This window comes from Choloepus didactylus, chromosome 16 (genome assembly GCF_015220235.1).
Source record: "Choloepus didactylus isolate mChoDid1 chromosome 16, mChoDid1.pri, whole genome shotgun sequence".
Classification (NCBI taxonomy): Eukaryota; Metazoa; Chordata; class Mammalia; order Pilosa; family Megalonychidae; genus Choloepus; species Choloepus didactylus.
In genome coordinates, this window is record NC_051322.1 from 49,620,237 (window position 1) to 49,642,832 (window position 22,596).

At 37.9% G+C, this 22,596-nt stretch overlaps 1 pseudogene; it reads left to right on the forward strand.

The window, feature by feature from the left end:
• Positions 1 to 855: 855 nt before the first annotated feature.
• Positions 856 to 5,896, forward strand: LOC119511280 (annotated as a pseudogene).
• The last annotated feature ends 16,700 nt before the right edge of the window (positions 5,897 to 22,596 follow it).

Below are 22,596 nucleotides of genomic sequence, written 5' to 3' on the forward strand. Positions count from 1 at the left end.
AAGACAGGCAGTGATCAAGGGAATGATTAATTCACAGAGAATGGAGATGTGTACATAATATTAAAATAAGAAGGTTTCTTTCTTCCAGATCCTGGATTTGATTTCTGTGTGTAGGTGGGAAACGTGAGGTTTTTGAGTGAAAATTAAGAGACATCATTGCTGTGGTGGCTTGGAGATATATACCCAGAAAAACATGTTCTTCCTCTTAATCCATTCATGCCGGTGTGAACCACTGTAAATGGGACCTCTTCGTTAGGTTACTTCAGTTAATTTGTGGCCTACCTGAATCAGGATGGGTTTTAATCCTATTACTGGAGGCCTTATAAAGAAGACCACAGAGAGAAAAGCTACAAGAGAAGCAAGAATCTCAAGTCAACAGAACTTGGAAGAGAAAGAAGATGCTACCATGTGCATTGCCATGTGATAGAGGAGCCTGGAATCAGGGATCATCTCAGGCAGCCAGTCCCAGAATGCCACGGTCTTCAGGGAGAAAGCATTACTTTGCTGATGTCTTGATTTTGGACTTGTCCTAGCCTCAAAACCATGAGCCTATAAATTCCTGTTGGTTAAGCCAACCCACTGCATCATATTTGTTTTAGCGGCCAGAGAACTAAAAAGTCACCAACTAGCTAAAGTGTTGGACTCTTGAGAAAGACACTTGAGAAAGAGATCACCAGAGCAAGAGTATTAAAAATAAAACAGAAGTCGTAGGAAGTGCTGGCTGCCCCACGGCTCCAGGAAGCTGCTGCTGGCCTCTTCGCAGATGTATCGCTATCATTGAACATTGGCCCATTTGAACATGCCAGAGAAGCTCAGCCACAAGTATGACCACGTATAAGCTTATTATGTTAAGACATGGAGAGGGTGTCTCGTGTTTGTAGCTGGGTGGACCAGAAACTTAACAGTGAAGGAACAGAGGAAGCATAGAACTGTGGGAAGCAACTGAAAGCACTAAACTTTGAGTTTGATCTAGTGTTCACATCCCTCCTTAATCGGTCCATCCACACAGCCTGGCTAATGCTGGAAGAGCTGGGTGAGGAATGGGTTCCCATGGAAAGCTCCTGGTGTCTAAATGAGCGTCGCTATGGAGACTTGATTGGTCTCAATAGGGAGAAAATGGCTTTGAATCATGGTGAAGAACAAGTGAGGCTCTGGAGAAGAAACTACAATGTGACTCCACCTCTCATTGATGAGTCTCATCCTTACTACCATGAAATCTAAAATGACTGGAGGTATAAAGTGTGTGATGTGCCTGTGGATCAACTGCCATGATTTGAAAGCTTAAAGGAGGTTCTGGAGAGACTCCTTCCCTATTGGAATGAAAGGATTGCTCCTGAAGTATGAAGTGGCAAAAGCATTCTGACATCTGCTCATGGAAATAGCAGTAGAGCACTCCTGAAACATCTGGAAGGTATCTCAGATAAAAGATATTATCAACATAACCCTTCCTACTGGTGTCCCCATTCTCCTGGAACTGGATGAAAACCTTCATGCTGTTGGACCCCACCAGTTCCTGGGTAACCAGGAGGCTATCCAAGCAGTCATTAAGAAAGTAGAGGATCAAGGAGAAGTAAAACAAGCTGGAAAACAAAGTTTTTTTCAAGTGCTAGTTAGGAATAGCTGCAGATGGAGTACATACAGTGTGTTAAGGATGCTGATCTCTTGCTTTCTCCCTCTTTTTAAAATGAATTTGCTTTGTCCAGGAGTAGGCTGTGAGATAGTTTATATAGGTAACTTATCTTGGTCCAGATAATGATTTTAGGATGCCTGAGTGCTTTTGTCATAAACCTTATATGAGTTACCTCTCTTGCTAGCCCTGCTTGAATTAGACACCAAACTAGTGACACTGGGGCTTGATCAAGGTCATAAGTTTCTGAGATGGGTAAGTAATAAGTGGGGTGAAGTTTAGGGTGTTCATCAGTCAATAAGACTTTATTGAGTTACCATTGTCAGGCACTATTCCAAGGCTGAGGTTACAGAAGTGAATAAAAGATAAAAATCCTTAAAAGTTTGCATTGGACCTCACTTGGTAATTAAGGATTTCACTCTTATATTTACTGAGATTTTCTCAGATTCTAGTGAGAGATATTACGTAATATACCATACTTAAGTATTTATTACTAGTCATTTCCTCTAGGAAAAGGAATGCTTGGTAATTAAGACCAGAGGGCCATTAAATGGGAAAGAGCAGGATTTCCTCCAAGAAAGCAAACACCAATGACAACAACAAAAACTCTTTAACTTGTCTCTAGTTCAGGGACATCATTTGTTTGGCATTTGTTAAAATTCCTCTTTAGCCAGTAGAATAAGCAGCGCATAGACAACTATAGGTGTTTATGTTCTCATTTGTTTTGTTTTTGTTCCATGAGCTTTAATCTCTGAGTACTTTAAATTGATTTAGAAATAAAGTTCTGTGACTGAAAGGAATACTCCCCCTCCCCCCCAAAAAAACAACATAAAGACCCTCAAAAATGTAGGGTCTGAAAACATAAGTGCTAGGATTTTGTTAAGTCCAGTATTGGATCCCCAGCTCTCATCCCTCTGTTTCATTTTCCATTCCTCAATGAAATTTACACTCTTAGTTGTTCATAAATAAGCTGTTTTTTTTTTCCCTGAAAAGGTGAAAGGACTAAATGTGAGCATCTTTTGACTTTAAAAACCTGCTGCGATTTTACAAGAGCAGCGAATGAATAATGTCCTTTACTTTGTTTATGAATTGTAGTTTTCTTTGTATTGTATTCTTTTGGAATTCAACAATTTATCTTCAATCCAAAAGAATTACAGCGTCTGGGTAAGGATTCAATTTACAAACTTCTCACAATGTGAGAGAGCAGATTAAACTTTATGGGCTCTGTTCTTCAACCTCCCACAAGTCTTCTCTGTTCAAAACAAAGGGAGAGGCAGCCCTGTTTGATGTAAACAAGACAGAGAGACAGCACAGGAGTTCTAGGATTTTTCTCAAATTCTCCAAAGCCATATTCAATCTGTAGTCATCAGAAAGCACATATTTTGAACTTGGAGAGGATGAATTTGCAAAAAAGGAAAAAAAAAAACTTGTCATGTGTTGAATTGTCTGTTCTTCTTGGTGGTCTGCCAAATACTAACTGGTGATTGAGCCAGTAGTTTAAAAAAATAAAAAGAGAGGGATTTTGCATTTTCTTTTGTTGAACACAGATGAATAAAAATGAAGGGAAACCGTACATTTGTGGAAAATGTATATGGTGATGTGGATTACTTTTTCAAAATATTTAATTTTGTAATCTCTGGGGGAAAATTCCTTTCTTGTATACTCTTTTTTTTTTTAAATTAAGTTTTATTGGGCTATATTCACATATCATACAATCATCTGTGGCATACAATCAACTGTTCATAGTACCATTATATAGTTGTGCATTCATCACCCCAATCTATTTTTTTGAACATTTTCTTTTACAAGAAAAAGTAAAAATAAGAATAAAAAATTAAAGTAGAAAAGAACACCCAAATCATCCCCCCCACCCAATTTTTCATTTAGTTTTTGTCCCCATTTTTCTACTCATCCATCCATACACTGGATAAAGGGAGTGTGGTCCACAGGCTTTCACAATCACACTGAACCTCTTGTAAGCTACATTGTTATACAATTGTCTTCAAGAGTCAAGGCAACTGGGTTGCAGTCTGATAGTTTCAGGTATGTTCTTCTAGCTATTCCAGTACATTAAAACCTAAAAAGGGTTATCTATATAGTGTGTTAGAGTGCCCACCATAGTGACTTCTCAACTCCATTTGGAATCAGCCACTCAAACTATTTTGTTTCATTTTGCATCCCCCTTTAGGTCAAGAAGATGTTCTCAATCCCACAATGTTGGGTCCATATTCATCCTCAGGAATCATATTCTGCATTGCCAGGGAGATTTACATCCCTGGGAGTCAGGTCCCATGTAGGGGGGAGGGCAGTGAGTTCACCTGCCGGGTTGGGTTAGCTAGAGAGAGAGAGAGGGCCACATCTGAGCAACAAAGTACACAGGGGTAGACTCTTAGGCACAATTACAAGCAGGTGTAGCCTCTCCTTTGCAGTAACGAGCTCCATGAGGGCCAGCCCCAAGAAAGAGGGCTCAGTATACCAAACCGCTAGTCCTCGATGTTTGTGAAAACATCAGCAACAATCCAGGTGAGGAAGTCCATCACTTCTGTATTTTTCCGTCACTCCTCGGGGGTCCCTGCATGTATATTTTTATTCTCTGCCTATTACTTTCAGATGTGTTGCTATTTCACACTAATCTGTACAAACCTACCAGGTCTCACTTCCTGTTCAAGCTTCCATGTAATTAGTGGTATTTGAACAGACTGTATGAGTTAAATTGTTTAGGAAATATAGATCCTGCACCAAATAAATATTTCTTCCCTTGGTCTCACATGGAAGGTGAAGTTTTAAAACACAGTCAGTATCGTCCTTTACCCTTTGGCCCAATTTGCTCTAGTCCTAACTAGATCTGCTTCAATATACTCTTAACCAGAGTATAGAACATCTTTTCACCTCTTTCGAATGCAATAGTGTAAAATTGTAAATACCTACCACTTAAGGTTAATGGAATTTTATTTCAATGCTTTAACAATATACAAAGTAAAAAATGCTTACTTTTAGAGTGTTACCTCATTGATTTTACTCTGGACATACAGTGGTCTTAATCATATTTTACTCATTTTGTAATAGCTATCACCATAGCAACTAGGAAGATTTTATCAAAATGAAAAAAAGAAAGACATTCATTATAGTAGCTATGAACAATGATTTGCGATAAACTAGCTAGATACAAATGCCAAATACATGATAAGGAAATTCAAATTATCACTCACAATCAAAAAGGAACAAAGCCAATCACCCCCAAAATATGTTGCTTTGTCTAATTCATTTCTACTTCTTTGTTTTCTTCTGTTCTATTGCCATGGTACCTAGACACTTCATTAATTTAAATTACAGAAACCTGGAATTCTTGGAGTAAAATTTCTCTTAAAAAAAAATTGCTACTCTTACCTAAGTCTGTTCAAAGTACATCTGATAGGATGTATGTGTTCCATGGAAGAGAAGTACTTAATGTGACTTGTCCCACTAAAAGTTTTTAGTATGGTCCCAATGTGTCTGTACCCCAGACACAATGTTTATATGAGCACAAAATGTTCTGGAAGGCACAGCGGTGTCGGGTCTGTGACTCTTGTGAGCCTGTCGTTGCTGGCTATGTGACCTTAGACCATTGCCTTGAGAATCCTAAAGCTCATCTTTTTCATTTTAAAAAAACGTTTTCTTCCATAAATAATTGAAGTAGTTTTGCATATATGTACGCACAATACCAATACATGAAAACTGCTAAAAATACAAACTCTGTATTTTGAAGAGGACGTTGATGATATTTTAATGATGGAATAACTACTTCCCCTATAAGTGTATCTCTTCCATCTCAAACCATACCCACTTGTATTAACTTGTGGAATTAAAGTTAAATTTCTTAAACATTTGTTGCCAAACATATTTATCAAGTCTCCCTTCAGGAAAGCCCATCCTTGCTGTCAAACATGGTATGTAATAACATGTCAGGCCGCAATGCCAGCATCTAATAACATGTCAGTCTTCTAATTTATCTGGGAAAAACATTCACATGAGCAAAAATGAACTGGTTCTTTTCCTCTATAAAACTCATATATTATTTACAATTACAAAATATTACTTTGAAACATTCAACAGTGTTTTCTTGAAATAAACAGTTTTTTTTTTTTTCCTGTAGCTCTACTGGACTCTGGCCAGACCCTAGAATCCTTTTTCCTCAGCTTTACTGGGGTCTCACATTGCAGATTTGAGTACTGTAGCTTAGCTCAGAGAGAAGTGGACATTCTGGGTTTTCCAGGTATTTACCGATTATGAGCCTTTTATGGTTATTGCACCCCAGTGTAAGACATAAGTCAGAATTCAGTCACTTGGAAACTTACTTCCATCTAGAAACTACTGTCAGAGGAATGCAAAGGCCAGACTTTGGGTCACATCTAAGGTTTGTGCTCATTCTTTCCTATGTATCTTATCATTTGATGCAGCTGGTGAAACACACTCATAAACTCTGAGAAGATACAGAAAAGATATAGGCAATAGATGTTTGGAGTTGTCTCCAGCTCTGTTACAAAGTTCATCCCCCTCCTAAATCCTGAGAAATTAGTTAAATAGTACCTACTTTTTGTTGTGTACATTTTATTTCCTGAGCATGGTAATAAGCACTTCAAAGGCATCCGCTTATTTAATCACCACAACATTTGAGAGTAGATATACTGCCTGTGAGGCTCAGAAAGGATAAATAGCTTGCTTACAGCTAGCAATGGCACTGAACCCTTGTATCAGGGACTCCAAGGTTTGTTATTTAACCACTGCAATGCTGGCTCCCCAGAGTAAGCAGAAACTCAACCCTTGAGCAATGAGAGAAAGAGTATCTTGGTTTCCAGGTGGCTATGACAAATACCACACTATGGATTGGCTTAAACTACAGGAATTTATTGTCTCACAGTTTCAGAGACTGGAAGGCTTGTTTCCTCTGGGGGTCGGTAGCGAGCTGGTAACTGGCAATCCTTGGGGTTTCTTGACTTTCCCACACATGGAGATGTCCTCTCTTTTCTCTTCTGGGTTCCCACTGACTTGCAGCTTCTGGCTTCTTCCTGTGGTTTTCTCTGACTCTAGTTTCCAATTAATTTTTCTTTATAAGGCCTCCAGTAATCTGGGTTAAAACCCACCCTCATTCAGTTGGGCCACACCTTAATTTAAAATAACATCATCAAGAGATCCTTTTTACAATGGGGTCATACCCACAGGAATGTGGATCAAGGTTAAGAACATGTCTAAATTAGAGTATCAGGGGGAAATTTATTTTTTGCTTTAATTTTATTTTGAGAGCTAGCACTAGATACCTTTTGGAAAGAGGTGATTTTCATTTGGAAAATACTTTGTATGCATTTTTAGGATAAATGGGCCGGCAAGGCCTGAATGTTGTCAGATATAAAAATGCCCCACAGGTAGAGGAAAGCAGCTGTCCATATCATAATGCCAGGAATATGGAATTTGTAGGTTTTGCTCCAGTAAGGGAGGGTAAGAGAGGATTAAGGAGAGATAAGAAAGAGGAGGTAAAGAGGAGCTAATAAGATGGGAAGAAACTGGAAGGATGGGAGATTAGTAAACTATCAGGTGGTGGGTAAGTAAAAGGGCAAATAAAAATGATTCATGTTCTCTTGAAGCTTGTTTGCCTTAATATTCCAGAAAGCACTCCTCCATCTCCCCTGCTGATGAATCCATTGTGGAAGCAGATTTTGGGGTTACCTCAAAAAGATTCTTCTGTGTTTCACATCTGAAGAGACATGGTGAAACCCAGAGATAATGCACACAGAAGCAGAAGCCCAGAAGGGAGAGTAGGCCATGAAAATGTGGATGGCTAAGACATTTGTAGATATTTTGGATTTTAGTAGTCCAGGGTATTGGAAAAATTCAAGTCAGGTTTACCTAGCTCACAAGGGCAAGCGCTGATGCCTGGTGACTCTTTTGAGCAACCGTTCTCTTCAAAGGCAAGGCCAGAATTAGGGTTTCTTAACAGCCTTTTGCTCCTCAGATGTTGATGCAAAGTAGAGGCTTATTTACCACACTTCTGGAACCCTTGGACGTGTACCGTATGCTGACACTGGTAATTAAGCCACATTCCAATGCCATTCATCAGTTGTCCATTCTCCCTTGTTACCTATGAGGTCCATCACCATTGTTTATTTTCTCCACCCTGTTCCTGCTCCTCTTTTAGGAGAATTGTGGCTGCTGAAGAAAACCTGAAAGCTATACTACCCAGGGACTTCAGCTCAGGCTATATGACCTCAAAAAGAAGAGCTTGCATTTGCTAAGGCCTCCTGTTTATCAGATAGTATCAACACAGTTTACTAATTCTCACAATGGCCCTTCCTGTGAGACTTTGTTATGTAACTGGTTAAGGATGACAAGATTAATATGGGTAGAGCATGCATTAAATACCAAGCAAGGACAACAAGAACAACAACAACACAGCATGTCTGTCTGAAGTCTGGCTTGTGCCTCACAAATTGCTGTCAGATGGGTTAAACCTCGTGCTCTTATCTGCAGTCTCACTGTCATTCACCAATATTTTGCGTCAACTTCTACTGAGTCTTCATTTTATTCACTGCATTTTCTGTTTCCAAACTTCCATTTTCCAAGTCCTAATCTCACCTCTGTTCCTTTTACTCTCAGCAGAGGTTTCAGACTAGTACTTGACTGAGAAAATGGTAAAAAAACAGATATAAAACTGCTCCAGCTTACTTCTCATTTGGCAAAACTTTTATATCACAACATTTTCACCTCTACATCAAAATTTCTAATCATCTCCATCCATTATTATTTCCTTTTGTTTGTCTCCAAGGAAACTAAATTCCTTTTCTTTCTACTATGTACTAACCTCTCCACATGTACTCTTGATCTCACCCTGTTCTACTTTCTCAGGACCTGGCTAATCAATTTTATTCCCATTTTCATAATCAATCTCCCTGCTGTTCCAACATCAGAGATTTTCTCTGTGCCTGTAAACATTCTCAGATCCAATTCTCTTAAACAAAACAAAATAAAGCACTAGAAAAGTACCCATTTCAGACTTAGAACATGATCACCACCCCCATGTGTCACACTGCCATCCTAATTTTCTTCTTACTTTCCCAAATGCATGTTGTGGTGGCTTGGAGTTACATGCCCCAGAAAAACATGTTCCTAATCTCAATCAATTCATGTGAATGTGAACCTACTGTAAATAGGACCTTTGGATGAGGTTACTTCAGTTAAAGTGAGGCCCAACTGAATCAGGATGGGTCTTAATCTCATTACTGGAGGTCTTATAGAGAGGAAGCCATGGGAAAAACAAGAATTTGGAAGTCAATGGGACCCTGAAGAGAAAGGAAAAGATGAGGCCATGTACATTGCCATGTGACAGAAAAGCCAAGACAAAGGATCACTGGCAACCAGCCCCATAATGCCAACAGTATCTGGGGAGAGAGCATCGCATTGCCGATGCCTCGATTTTGGGTTTCTCTGAGGTTCAAAACCACGAGCCAATAAATTCCCATTATTTGAGCCAACCCATTGTATGTTACTTGTTTTAGCAGCTGGGAAACTGAAACACATGTCTTGAAACTATTATGCCTACAGATTCTCACCTCAATTTCATTCTCGTACTTTCTGTGGTCTGACCTTTTCTATCAAGTTTCACTTTCAGAGGTCAACAGGGACCTCATATAAGGAGGTACAGAGGCAATACAAAACTCTGAAGGAAAATCGAATCATTGTTTTGGCTTAGGCATGACAGGGAGCAGGTGAATTGTTAGATAACTGGTATTCAAAGTTAATTGTAAAGAGTCTTGCATTTTCGTTTAATGTTTTGAACTTTATCCTGAAAAAAAAATGGTGATGCGTGAAGGGATTTCAATCACCCTGTAATAGGATTAGTTTGTGGTATCAAAACTCCACAGATCTTTGAAGAGTATATTAAAATAGGCAACAATGAAGAGTTATCAGTTCAGAAATTATTCCAATTAATCGGGAAAGAAAATGCTGATAATTTGAACTAAGATAACAAAAGTGAGAAAGGAGGTAAGAGAATAGGTATGAAAACTATTTTATGGGATAGAAGAAAGGGTCAGTGACTGATTGAATGTGGAAAATGAGGAGGAGTCAAAGAAAAATCTCACTTTCTTAGTTGAGTAATTAGGTGATGCAATTCATCCAGACAAATGAAAGGGAAGGATGCATGTGTGTGTGTGTGTGTGTGTGTGTGTGACAGGAGAGTAATAGTTAATTTTTGTCCATGTTTGAGACACTTCAACTATCTTATTATCATCCTACCACCAGCATACCACCCAGCTGCATCTATCAGTCTCTCCTGCAATGGTGCGAGAGTCCTTGCTCCAAAGGACAAACTTCAGAGGTGGTTGGATTTCAAGCCCTCTTCCTATTTCAATAATTTTATAGGATTGTCTTCTCTAACGGATCATTGTCATCAATATTCCCATAAAAAAATAGAGATTCAAAAGTGTGAAACAGCCTCCTCCCTCCCAATTCACTGCCCTCATATCTTCCTCTAACAAATATGTTCCTCTTTTTTTTCTCTTTTTTTTTAGTAAAACTTGTCAAAAGACTTCCAATAGATGCTGTTTACATTTCTTCACATCTCTTCATATATCATCTCTTCTTTACTGTAATTCATGGTTACTCAACGTCAGTACTATTTTCGACTGGGTAATTTTTTGTTTTGGGGGGCTGTCCTGTGCACTATAGGATGGTTAGTAGCATCTCTGGTTTCCACCCTCCCCCACCAGTTGTGACAATCAAATATGTTGCCAGACATTTCTAAATATTCCCTGGGAACCAAAATCACTCCTAGCTGGAGACCAATGCCTTAATCCAATTATGCTTCTGTTCCCGCCACTCTACAGAAACTGCTTTTGTCCAGTCATGTGCGACTTCTATGTGATCCAATCCAATGATTAGTTCTGTCTTTATCTCGTTCGATTTCTCAGATACAATTCCACAAATTTGATCTCTCCATTCTTCCGGGCACATTCTCTTCTTTTACATTCTATAATAATATTCTTTTCTGGTTTTCTTCCCATTGCACTGATTACCCCTTCTTGGTCTAACTTACTCTTTCCTCCTTCTTTTCTGCTCAAGTTTTAAATGTTAAAATGATACAGGGCTTAGTGCCAGACTACTTATCTCTTGCTGTGCTTCCCTTTAGGTGATTGCATATAGTCCCAAGTATTTAAACACCCTCTATTTGCTGATGACTCTTGTGCCGGTTTGAGTGTATTGTGTTCCCCAAATGCCATTATCTTTGTGGTCTTGTGTGGGGCAAACGTTTTTGGTGCTGGTTGGATTTGCTTGGAATGTGCCCCACCCAGCTGTGGGAGATAATTTTGATGAGATGTTCCCATGGAGGCGTGGCCCCACCCATTCGGGGTGGGCCTTGATTGGTGGAGCTATATAAATGAGCTGACTCAAAGAGAGAAAAGAGAGTGCAGCTGGGAGTGATGTTTTGAAGAGGAGCAAGCTTGCTAGAGAGGAATGTCCTGGGAGAAAGCCGTTTTGAGGCCGGAGCTTTGGAGCAGATGCCAGCTGCCTTCCTAGCTAACAGAGGTTTTCCGGAGGCCATTGGCCATCCTCCGGTGAGGGTACCCGATTGCTGATGTGTTACCTTGGACGCTTTGTGGCCTTAAGACTGTAACTGTGTAGTGAAATAAACCCCCGTTTTATAAAAGCCTATCCATCTCTGGTGTTTTGCATTCTGCAGCATTAGCAAACTAGGACAACTCTCAAATTTATATCTCTGGCTGGAATCAAGATCAATATATGTACAACCAATTTGCTTTCTCTACTTGGCTCTCTCTATTCTCTCTCTAATAAGAATCACCAACTTAACAGAGAAACAACAGATATACTTTTTCCCGTTGTCACCTGGCCCTGAGCCATACTTGGGAATTCCAAGATGCACTTTTCCTCATCATGTGTTAGCAATTTTCAGAACAATTCTATGTCCAAAATATATCCTGAATCTCTCCACTTCTTCCCATCTCTGCTGCTGCTACCCTAGTTCTGAGCATCATCACCTCTCACTTGTGTTGTTGCAATAATTATCAAACTGATCCATCTACCTACTTCAACTCTTGCCCCGCTAAATCCAGTCCATGCTTACCAAGCAGGGAGGTTTTTAAAATCCTAAAGGATATCGATTGCTTAAAATCTTCTAATGTCTTTTGTTGTGCCTAAAAACAGTCTAAGTGCTGTCCCAGGGCCTGTAAGACTCTGGTGTGGGCAAGCCCACCTGACCTGACATCACCTACAGCTTTCCCTCCCCTTCACCATGTCCCAGGCACATGTGCTCTTCTTGTGCTCCAGGGCACCCACTTAACTCCTCCCTGAAGGCATCTCCTTGATGATCCCTCTGCCAGGACAGTCTTCCTCAGATTTTCTCCTTTCTAACTCTTATTTTATTTGGGCCTCAGGTGAAATGCAATTTTGGCTTTTCCACCTCATCTAAATTAGTACCTCCTGCCAGTAATATTTTTTCCAATCATTCTGTTGCATGTTTTTTTTTCTTCTCAGTCCATGTAACTATCTGAAATTCTCTATCCTTTATTGTGTACATGTTTACTGTCTTTTTCCACTAAAACATCAGGCCTAGAAAAGCAAGTGCTGCATCTATCTTGTTCAACAAACATCCCTTCTGCATAGATCAATGCTTACAATCCAGGAGACACTTGGTACTGAAAGAATGCATCTCTGCTTTGGGTTCTGAACTGCTAACCCTTGGCCTGTTCTCTCTCACATGTATTTTCCTGTCACTGGATTTTTCATCTGGGTTTCCTATTCATTGACTCCTGCAACAAGGCCTATTACTCTAAAGTTACTCTCCCCTCTTGCCCAAACTAGGTCCATCATCTGACTTCCTGGATCCTTGAAAAGATCACCATTCCTTTAAGTGTCTAGACCTGATATTTTAGAGACATCACGGAATTATCTACCTTATTTACCTCATCCAATCAATACCCAAGTTTTTAAAATTTTTCCTTGGCATGCCAATAACATTAATTCTGTCCTTTCCATTTCTATAGCTACATATATAGACTTTAGGCCCTTATTCCCTCTCCAACCATTAGTGCATTTATTCTCAAATGGGACTTCTTTTTTCTAGTATTCATTCTGATCTCTCCCATATGTAGTCAAAATTAACCTTATTTTAAAAGAACTATAATTTTAACTCTCCCCACCTCAGTGTTCTTCAATGATTCAATATGGCCTACCAAAGACAGCCTCAATTCTCTCTCTGGAATTTACATTCTGTAAATCTGATTGCTCTCTACCTCTCTACCTTTATCTTTGCTCATTCTGTATGTCCTTAATTCTAGCCAAACCAGAGAGACATTTTTATTTCATTACTTACTCCTTATTTGGCTGAGTTGATGTGGACTAGGAGAAAAAAGAAACATATTTAAGATAGGGCTAATAACATTATCCACTCTTCTCAGAATAGTTTTCTTAAAACAAGCCCTTCTTAAAGTTAATCTTTATCTTCAACCAAGAGTTTTTGAGGAATTGATTTTGTGGATATTTTAAAAACTGAGACATTATTTTTCTGTGTAACCAAGTACATATGTATCTTCTGATGCTGAAAACAAGGAAAATAATTTGCATCATTTAAATGTACATGAAAATTCAGTGTAGTTTTAAAATGAGACAATACTGAAGTATTTTTACTAGGATGATGATGATATACTTTTACTGTGCTTTGTAGTACTGAAGACAGTATGTTGGGTGATTTCTAGCTCAGAAATTAAAAAAAAATTAGAGTAACATTTTTCTTTGCTATTAGAGAAGTTGCTAATAGTCTTTTGACAAAATAAATGGATAGTTCTATCAAAACAGAAATTATAACCAATTATTTTTGACTAATATGCTATACCTTATAAAACAGTTCAACCATAACTATAAAATATAAACAATATTTCCTTTCCATCTTTTCCATTTCAAATTCTTCATCTGTTCCTGTAGGTCACCCCTTGATAGATATAGATCATATGGGGATTTGGTAACAAAAATTGAACAAAACTGTACCCCAACTTCTTGTCTAGAACCATTTCAGAAGTTAGCATTTCAATTTTTTTATTTAGCTAAATGAGGATTTTTTTAGCCGAAATGAGAAAAATTAAACACATTCTACTTTTAGCTTGTATCTCACTTTTTTTTATAGCTAAGCAAATAATTAAAATGACTTTATGTCTCAATTTAAGAATAGAAATAGAAGATTTTGAGAAGATTGAGAAAACAAAAATAAAACCAAGTCATTTTCTCTATGTATACTTTCCCCTAAAAAAAAAATGAGGCCATTTCTCACATATTTATACAAGCACTGTTCTCCAGCCCCCTGGATGCTGCCCACTTCTTCAAGTCCTGCAGCAGAATAATGACCGACTGTTTGATACATTAAAGGAATTTGAGGAATTGGTCCATCTCAAATGTCCATCAGAATTCTTTCTAGTTAAGGCACTGTCTACATTAAGCAGCTATTCAAATATGTCTTTTTTCAGAAAAGATAATACATGACAATGAACTCCATTTATATTTAGGTGAGAAAGGGTGTCAAATTTGCTGACTGGACAGCTGAAACAGAAAATGGGTCCTGATCAAAAAGAAACTCTGACCAGGTGAGTTTTGATGAAGACATGGGAAGAGTAATAATGGTTATTGCACTTATTTATTTTTTCCATCATGTGCCACAGTTTATGCTTGAAGCAAGTTACCCCCTTCCTCTGCCATCTTTACCTTCCACACCATCTGGTGGCTTGGATGACTCAGAATTCTTCCTCTCTGGGATAGGAGAAGTATGGTATAATCTTACTGCTATGTTTTTTTCGAGCATCTAGACATATAGTTTGGATATAATGAATTACTGTTCAACAAAAGAACTTGCATAATTTGGAATACCAAGTAGCTGTATGTTAAACATACAAGAATCCTACAAATTTCAACTTATGCTTGCTTTGTGACATCTATGCAACAGAATTCTCCAGCTGGGATATGAATCTGTCCTTGCCCTCAGGTGGGCTGTTACTTGATTAATGAGTAATGGAGCAGTGAATTTCACTTTCATACAAATATCCTCATTTAGGCTCTTCTTTCAATACCCCAATACTATATTCCTAAGATTGTGTGTTACATGCAATATCTTTATTATCACTTCATGAAATAGTGGACTGAGTAATAGCAAAATTGGGGCAAAGGCTTAAATTGGTCATAAATGCTTTTTCTGGATTATCTGATGATGTTATCAAATCTTATTCCAGAAACAATAATTTTAAGATGTAGAGATGTACCCGCCACTAAGTTCAGGACCTTATTTTTCTCTTCTATAAATCTGTGAAGGAATATCATTTTTTCATTTTAATGTTTTTTTAATCATGTTCATACATGTGGTTAAAAAAAAAATCTCAGAAGAAATTATAGTGAAAAGTACCCCTGTTCCCCACTTGAGTTTTACTCCTCCAGAGGCAGGTACTATTAAACACACACACACATTAACTTTTCTTTTTCATATTGAAAATGATTATGTCACTATTTTTTCATTTTCAACTTTAGTTTGGGTTTTGACTTAGTGCTGTACTAGAAGAGGATTTAGTCCTTACTTTTTCTCAGTGCTGCTTTTTCACAGAATCTAATTCTTGTTTTGTTAACGTAATGCTGAATCTTCACGAAGACACTGCTGTCTCTCCCTCCCGCCGTCCCTTCCTTGCCTTCTTTCTTCACTGAGTTTCTCTGGTTGCCTGAATTATCTCTTTCTTCTAGGGTCCATATTCTGTTTATTTCCTTATCTGGTTGTAGGAATTCTTCGTGTCTAATGATTCTTTTTTGTTCATTCATAATAAGAACGAGGAAATAGGAAGTTGACTTGGGTTTCTGTTTATTTACATGGGTAGAGCTTTTGAAATGGCAAGTATTGCTTAATATAAGAGGAGTTGGCTACCTCTCTGAGGGCTCCTCACATGCATGAATCTAGGAGCCATTCTTCTACTGCACAAACACAAGATGTGCAGAGCGTTTGCAGAATTTTTTCCTTGGTTTGAAAGCCAGACTGCTGGCCTTTCTACATGCCAGACTTCCTTCACTTACTGCCCGATGTAAGCCCCGCTTACTCTCTTCCTCTGTTATATGTGACATAGAGTCAGAACTCACTCTGCGTTTTGTTAAGCATATCCCCTCCCTGCTGCCAGCCTCTCGGACAGTCACCAATACTCACCATATGTTTACTGAGCACCTACTGTGTTTCAGCTGCTATTCCAGGTGCTGGGGATGCACCTTGTGTATCAGTGAGCAGAACACACAAAAATCACTCCCTCATGGAGCTTGCATCCTAGCAGGGCAGGCATTTCTTCTACTTCCTAAGAGGCTGAGGATTTTCTTCTGTGTATTGGATTTCCTTTTCTGAATTGCCTATTCATAATCTTTGTACATTTTACTATTGGGTGTTTTCTTTTGTTATTTGTTTATAAGACATTGTTATGTTTTGGAGATATTAACCATTTGTGTCATATATTTTGTCAATTAACTCAACCATGTTGATTCATGAGGTATTATATTTCTCTCATTAGATTTGTAAAAATAACAAAGAGTAATGCCAGGAAACGAACATTATCTTACATTACCTGTGAAATGTGAACACAACATTTTTAGACAGTAACCTGGAAATTTCTAATGAAATTTAAACTTCAAACACCGTTGATTAACAATCACATTTGAAGTGAAAACACTGGTAGGTAAGGGTTTTGCATATAATATATTTACTAAAGCCATTTAATTTTTGTAGTAGGAATAAAAGGTGATTTAAAAATGGTAATGACTAATGTTCTTGCGAAAATTGTTTGTGTTGCTGTGATATAACCCTCCTTTTCTGTATCCTCCTGTAATTATCAGTATACTGTACTCTGCTTGTGTATGCTTCGACTTGAAGGTCACCTAAAGTATATTTCTGGAATTCCTTTGGGAGCACCCAATACAGGATCGAGACAGCATGTACCTGAAACAACACCTGGCCATCTCTCAATGTTTGAGGACTTAAAACATTGTATACCGCTATGCAACATTGTATTGTACAACAATTTGAATAATGAGTTAGGCCCTAGTACATTGATCTGAAACAATCTCTGCAATGCATTGAGAAAAGCAAGTTGCATAGGGATGTGTGTAATACAGTTCCATTAAACAAACAAATAAAAGAAAACACATATGTTTATTTGAACATGAAGAAAATTGTGAAGGGATTCACAGCAGTTACTTATTTAATAGTATGTGGAAAGGAAGAAAAGAATGCAGGGGTGTAATTAATGTATCCTTTAGGAATATTTAGATTTTTAAAATTTTCTTTAAACAAGCATATGCTATATTAAAAATGTTTGAATAATCTAAAGGAATTTTTTTTTTTAATAAATAAAAGAGAAAGTATATCATGGTAACTGCCTGAAAATTCCTGCATCAGAATCCTTGGGATAAAGGTCTGAGAATTTGTATTTTTTAATTTGCGCTTTACTTGCTTCTAATGAATACTTCAAAGTAGAACCATTCAATTAGAGAAAATCAAAAATCAGGAAAATAATAAAAAATAATGCATTTAGACTAATATTTATCCATGTATTTACAAATGGCATGAATTAAATTTAATTACTAAATTAGGAAACTCAGCCTAGTATAATGTGGTCCCATAGGGAAAAGTTGCCTGAACATTGATTCAGAAGGCAGTTGGAGACATGGTTATCAATGAGTTCTGCTATTTCAACAAAAATGCGTCATTGAGTTTTGCTGTTTGTCAACAACTGCCTCCACTGAAGATGTTTAGAAGAATATGTGCAGGCTGTAAAAACCATTTCAAATGATCAAATGATAAAATTCTTTAACAAGGACAACATAATTAGGATGGGTACATCACTATACAGAGTAATTAATTTGAAAGAGGAGAGGCAGATTTTATGGAAAAGTTCAGATATGAATAAAACTCATGTGGGATCCTACATAAGTTGGAAACAAAGTGTGGTAACAGAAAGGGAGGGTCACCAAAGGACAGAATCCAGGCAGGGGACTGAACCCCAAGAAGTGAAAGCAGCAAATAGAAATAGGTAAAATTCTCCAAAGAGCATGGCAAACTGGTATTTTGTTGACAGGTTTTGCCATGCAAGGCAGCCCAATCTCATGGTGGAGGTAACTTCCAGAAAGTGTCAATGGGGAGGTAGGTGGCATAATTGTTATCACTGCTTTCTGACAGCTAAATTGGGCAGCAGCCAGGCTGTTGTTCTTCCTGTCTTGGATCTGACCACTTTTTTTTTTCTATGTTTTAAAAACATATAAATATATACACGACTTTACATATCATGTATGAAGAGATAATTGTAGAATGAACGTTTGTGAATTTTGCTGCCTGGCGTCCTTTACTCTGCTGATAATGGTAAATTGCTTTCATTTCAATGAGTTGGCCTCTCCCCTGTTCTCCACTGATGTTTTGCAAGTGGAGCTGACTTAAGGCCTGGTTTGAGGAGTGGCCGTGAGTGATCTAGACCTGGCGACTTAGAGTCCATCAGTTCCCTGGTCCCCGTGATTGTTCAGCAATGCACACCTATCACAACCAAGTCAATTAGGCACACAGAGCAATTTCAGGTTTTTCTGTTTGTTTAAGGGACCGGAAAAGAGCAAATTCACCTTCACAGGACTCTAACCTGAGAGGATTTGGTGTAATTGGTGCTAACACAGAGCCAGGACTTGGAAAATGCTAGTTTCTAGAGACAGAGGACAACTCCCTGGAATAGGCTGCATCCATCACCCATACAGTTTTCTGTTATGTGAGTCAATAATTTCTCCTTATTGTTTAAATGGCTTGATTTTGGTTTTCTGAAATTTGCAACTAAAAGAGCCCCGGGGGATTGTGGCAGATGAAAGCTGAATGCAAATCTTTGACACTCCCTGTGTTGGGAGGTTGAGTTTACAGTTCCTTGCCTTGAATCTGGGAAGCCCCTGTGACAGCTTTGCCTAATAGAAAATGGCAGAAGCCATGACATGCCGGTTTCCATACACAGGCCTTAAGAACCTGGCTGCCCACATACCCTTTGTCTTGGAACACACTCCTTGGGAGCCTGAAACACCATTTAAGAAGTACAGCAGCCCTGGGACTGTTACACACGAGGGGCCCTGCCTGTGGTTGACAGTCACAGCAGGGCTTGCCTTCTCCCCAAGGCACTGGGCCTGAGATTCAAGCTATCATGGTCCCTGCACAGCAGCTCATCTGCTTGAGACCCCCGGAATGAGGGAAAATAAGCAGCTGAATACTATTGAGTAACCTTAGTTGCTACTACACGGAGCAGAAGAGCCACCCAGCAGAGCCCTGATGAATTCTCGACACACAGAATCATTAGTTACAGTAAAATGACTATCATTTTAAACTACTAAGTTTTGGGGTAATTTTTTATATAGCAATAGTTAAACAAAAAACAGACAATTTTTTTTTTTTTTTTTTACCGATTAAAGCTTAAATTGTTAATTATCTGCCTATTGCTACTTATATAGTTTCTCACATTTTTTATATTATATATAGCCAGCAGGTGTTGAAAAGTAAGAAAATAGTTTCTTTTTCTGGAGGACAGGGATAAGTGAGCTGAGAAGTTGAAACTTCTCATTTGAGGGGTGATAACAGGACTTCTAATTTCTTAGGTGTGAGTTGCATCAGATAGTATTCTCTCAGTATTTCAATTTTAATCAAATTATCCAACTTCTTTTTGGTCCTGGCTTTTAGGGTTAATAAGTTATACAATGCCTATTGCATAGGGAAGATACAGGTTTCAAATTAACATATGTCATAAATTATAAATGACTGTATGAAGTTGTAAGGTATTATTGTGGCTCCTTTCCTAAATTCATATATAGTGCTTCAGGAATACATTGGGGATTAGAAAACAGATTCCTATCACCACTACCAGCTATATTTTTGTTTATGGAAATATGTACATAACCCATGTAAAATGATAGTGCTCATATGAGAAGAAGATTTAGAAGTATAGCAAAGAAAAGACTAATTACGAAGGAAAAATAAAACAATTTCACGTAAATTTGAGTGAAATCATGGGGATTCAGGGAACCGTACTCTTGTGGTTAAAATTAGCCTGTAAGTATTCCTTTGAGGAGGAAGTATGTGCAATGGATTTAGCTTTGGCTTTGTGGCTCAGAATATATGAGTTCAAAATCTAACTCTGGCAGTCACTAGTATTGGATTTGTATGTATTCATACCTTCTACAAGCCATACGAATAACGTTTTCAATACCTAGTTTGTTAACCAGTTTTGAAGGTAAACCCTAAAGCAGGCGTGGGCAGTATCTTTGCACAGTGCCTCTGACCTCACAAATGTGCACCTTGAAAGTCTATCATTTCTGTTATGTGCAGGTTCTGGAAGGACAGGGATAAGTTAAAAAACTGTCTTCCTTTTCATCCATGTCATATATTGTTTCCTGCATTCCTCCAATATTGTGAATGATTAGAAAAATGAATAGGACTGCAGACCATCTTTCAAGAAGCTCCAAATTTACTTAAAATGTAATATAAAATAATGTGCACTGAAAATTGCTTCAGTGCATTTAAAATTTTAATAAAGTTAGAGCTGTTCATTTAATTATTTTCTGACATTTTATAAATATTAAACAATGGTTTATTCCTTTATTTTCAGATGAAGATAATTACAAACATTACTGTTGTCTGGAAAGAGTCACTGTCAGGGCTTTTTGCTTCCTTTTGCCATTATGAAACAACATTTTCCGTAATATCCTTTTTAAGCAGTGATGAGTGATGCTTGATTTCTTTTCCTTTCCTGTTTGCAACTTGGAAGCCTAGTTTTAAGTGATGCATACTTTCATTTTAAAACTTCTTCAGGTTTCTGTAACAATTTAAGCTTCTTAATATTTCCTGTTTAGTTTCTAGCCTACAGAAGAGTTGTAGAAAACATTGTGGTTTTCTTCCAGAAGTTCTATCTGATACTGTAGTTCGTATAACAGAAAAAATCATCTGCAATCCTATTTCCATTAACCAGTCCCTGTGAGGGGGGATTGTATCCAGACATCTTTCCTAATACATCTACACTAAAAGCAATAGACTGTTTTCCTGTTCTTTCTATCAGAACCTAGACCATCTGAATCAGAATCACCCTTGGGAGCTTGTTAAAAATGAAGTGCCCAGCATCTCATACACTAGATTCTAATTCAGTAGGGCCTGGATGGAACCCAGGGGTCTGAAATGTTAGCTAGTGTCCCCAGCATGTTCTTATGCAGTCCTGCAATAAATTTGAGACCCACTGGTAATAAAGTTCCGTATATGTATAATGCATATAATGTGTCCTTATAGACAAAATGTAGTGGAAAATAGAGACCCTTATTTGTTTAGTTTTGGGGAAAATTCCTTAGTATGCAGGAAAATATTCTTGGAAGGTTATGTGACTGATTTTATTGTAAAATTGCAGTTCTCACAACCTTTTTTTTTAAAAAATAGAAACTCTACCAATGAATTCATAGCATACATATAAAACCAATTCAATAGATGATCACATTGTGTTGGTTTTAAATATGTCCATAAATTCTTTGACATTCTTCCTTTCAAAAGTTGCAGCCTAATTTCTCCCCTACCCTGAACCTGGGTTGTAGTTAGTACTTGCTCCTAAGGAACAGAATGTAGTGGATACGGCAGTGTGTGATTTCTGAGGCAAGGTCACAAAAGACATCGTGGATTCTGCCTAGCTCTCTCTGGATCATTCACTCTGGGGGAAGCAGGCCACCGGCTTGTGAGGACACTCAAGAAGCCCTGTAGAAGCACAGGTGGGGAGGAACTAAGACCACGTGTTCACAGCCAGCAGCCACCTGTCAGGCATGTGAGTGGGCACCTTTAAAGAGGATCTTCAAGCCCCAGAGCTGAGCTGGAACTGTCCAGCCAAGCCATCCCTGAATTCCGGACACACAGAAACTGAGAGCTATTAAAGATGACTATTACTTAAAACACTAAGTTTTGGATAAGCAGCAAAAGATAACCAATAAACACATCCACATAGGAAATACCGTTATTACTCCATTAGTATGAAGACATTAATAAAAATCTTCACCTAGCCAGAAAATTAAAAATTAATCCTGAAGATTAAAAGTAGAACATAGACCCGTGTTCATCCAGCTTGCATTCACCATAATTTTTTTGCTATCTCTATAAACTAAATTGCTAAGCTTCTTTCTAAATGTTATATTTCTGAAAAGGACATTGTAAGAATGATGAGATTAGGTGACAAATTGGATTTTTTTTCCTGTGTGTCATCTATTTTTGCATTCGGCCAATATTTACTGACACCTACTTCATTTAGGCACTGTTCCAGGGGCTTGGAATATATCAGTCAACAAAAACTGACAAAAATCTATGTTCTCACAGAACTTACATTCCAGAATTATTTATTATTTATTTGATAATCAAAATGTATTGAGGACACACTAGGTACAGGTGGAAAAAGCTAAGACACAGGCCTTGTCTTCACTTACGCTTTCAGGTACCTTCAACTTGACTGCCTTTTTGTGAACTCAACATCCTTCAAAAATGAAGTTTTAAACGGTTGTGTCAATTAAAATGTATATTACAATGACAAAGATAAGATAGCAATTTTGTCTATCTCCCATCTCTTGGATATTCATACAATGCAATGAGAATGTCTGAGCTCTTCAGATTATTTTGTCTGTCATCTTGTCACATTTTAATGGCAACACCCTGTTCATTAGGGACGTTCTACCTGGGGAACTCTTCATCTTTGTGTTTCATCTAGTGAAGAGTGATAATGTCACCAGGCATATGAGTTCTTCTGCATAACTGCTTTTTGACATATCGGTACTGTCACAACAAGAATGAAGACAAGTTATCTATTTTTTCTAAGCTGAGGATGAAACTATTTTTTATAGCATTTATATTATGATTTTGTATTCTTAGGTTTATCAATGATCTATAAAAT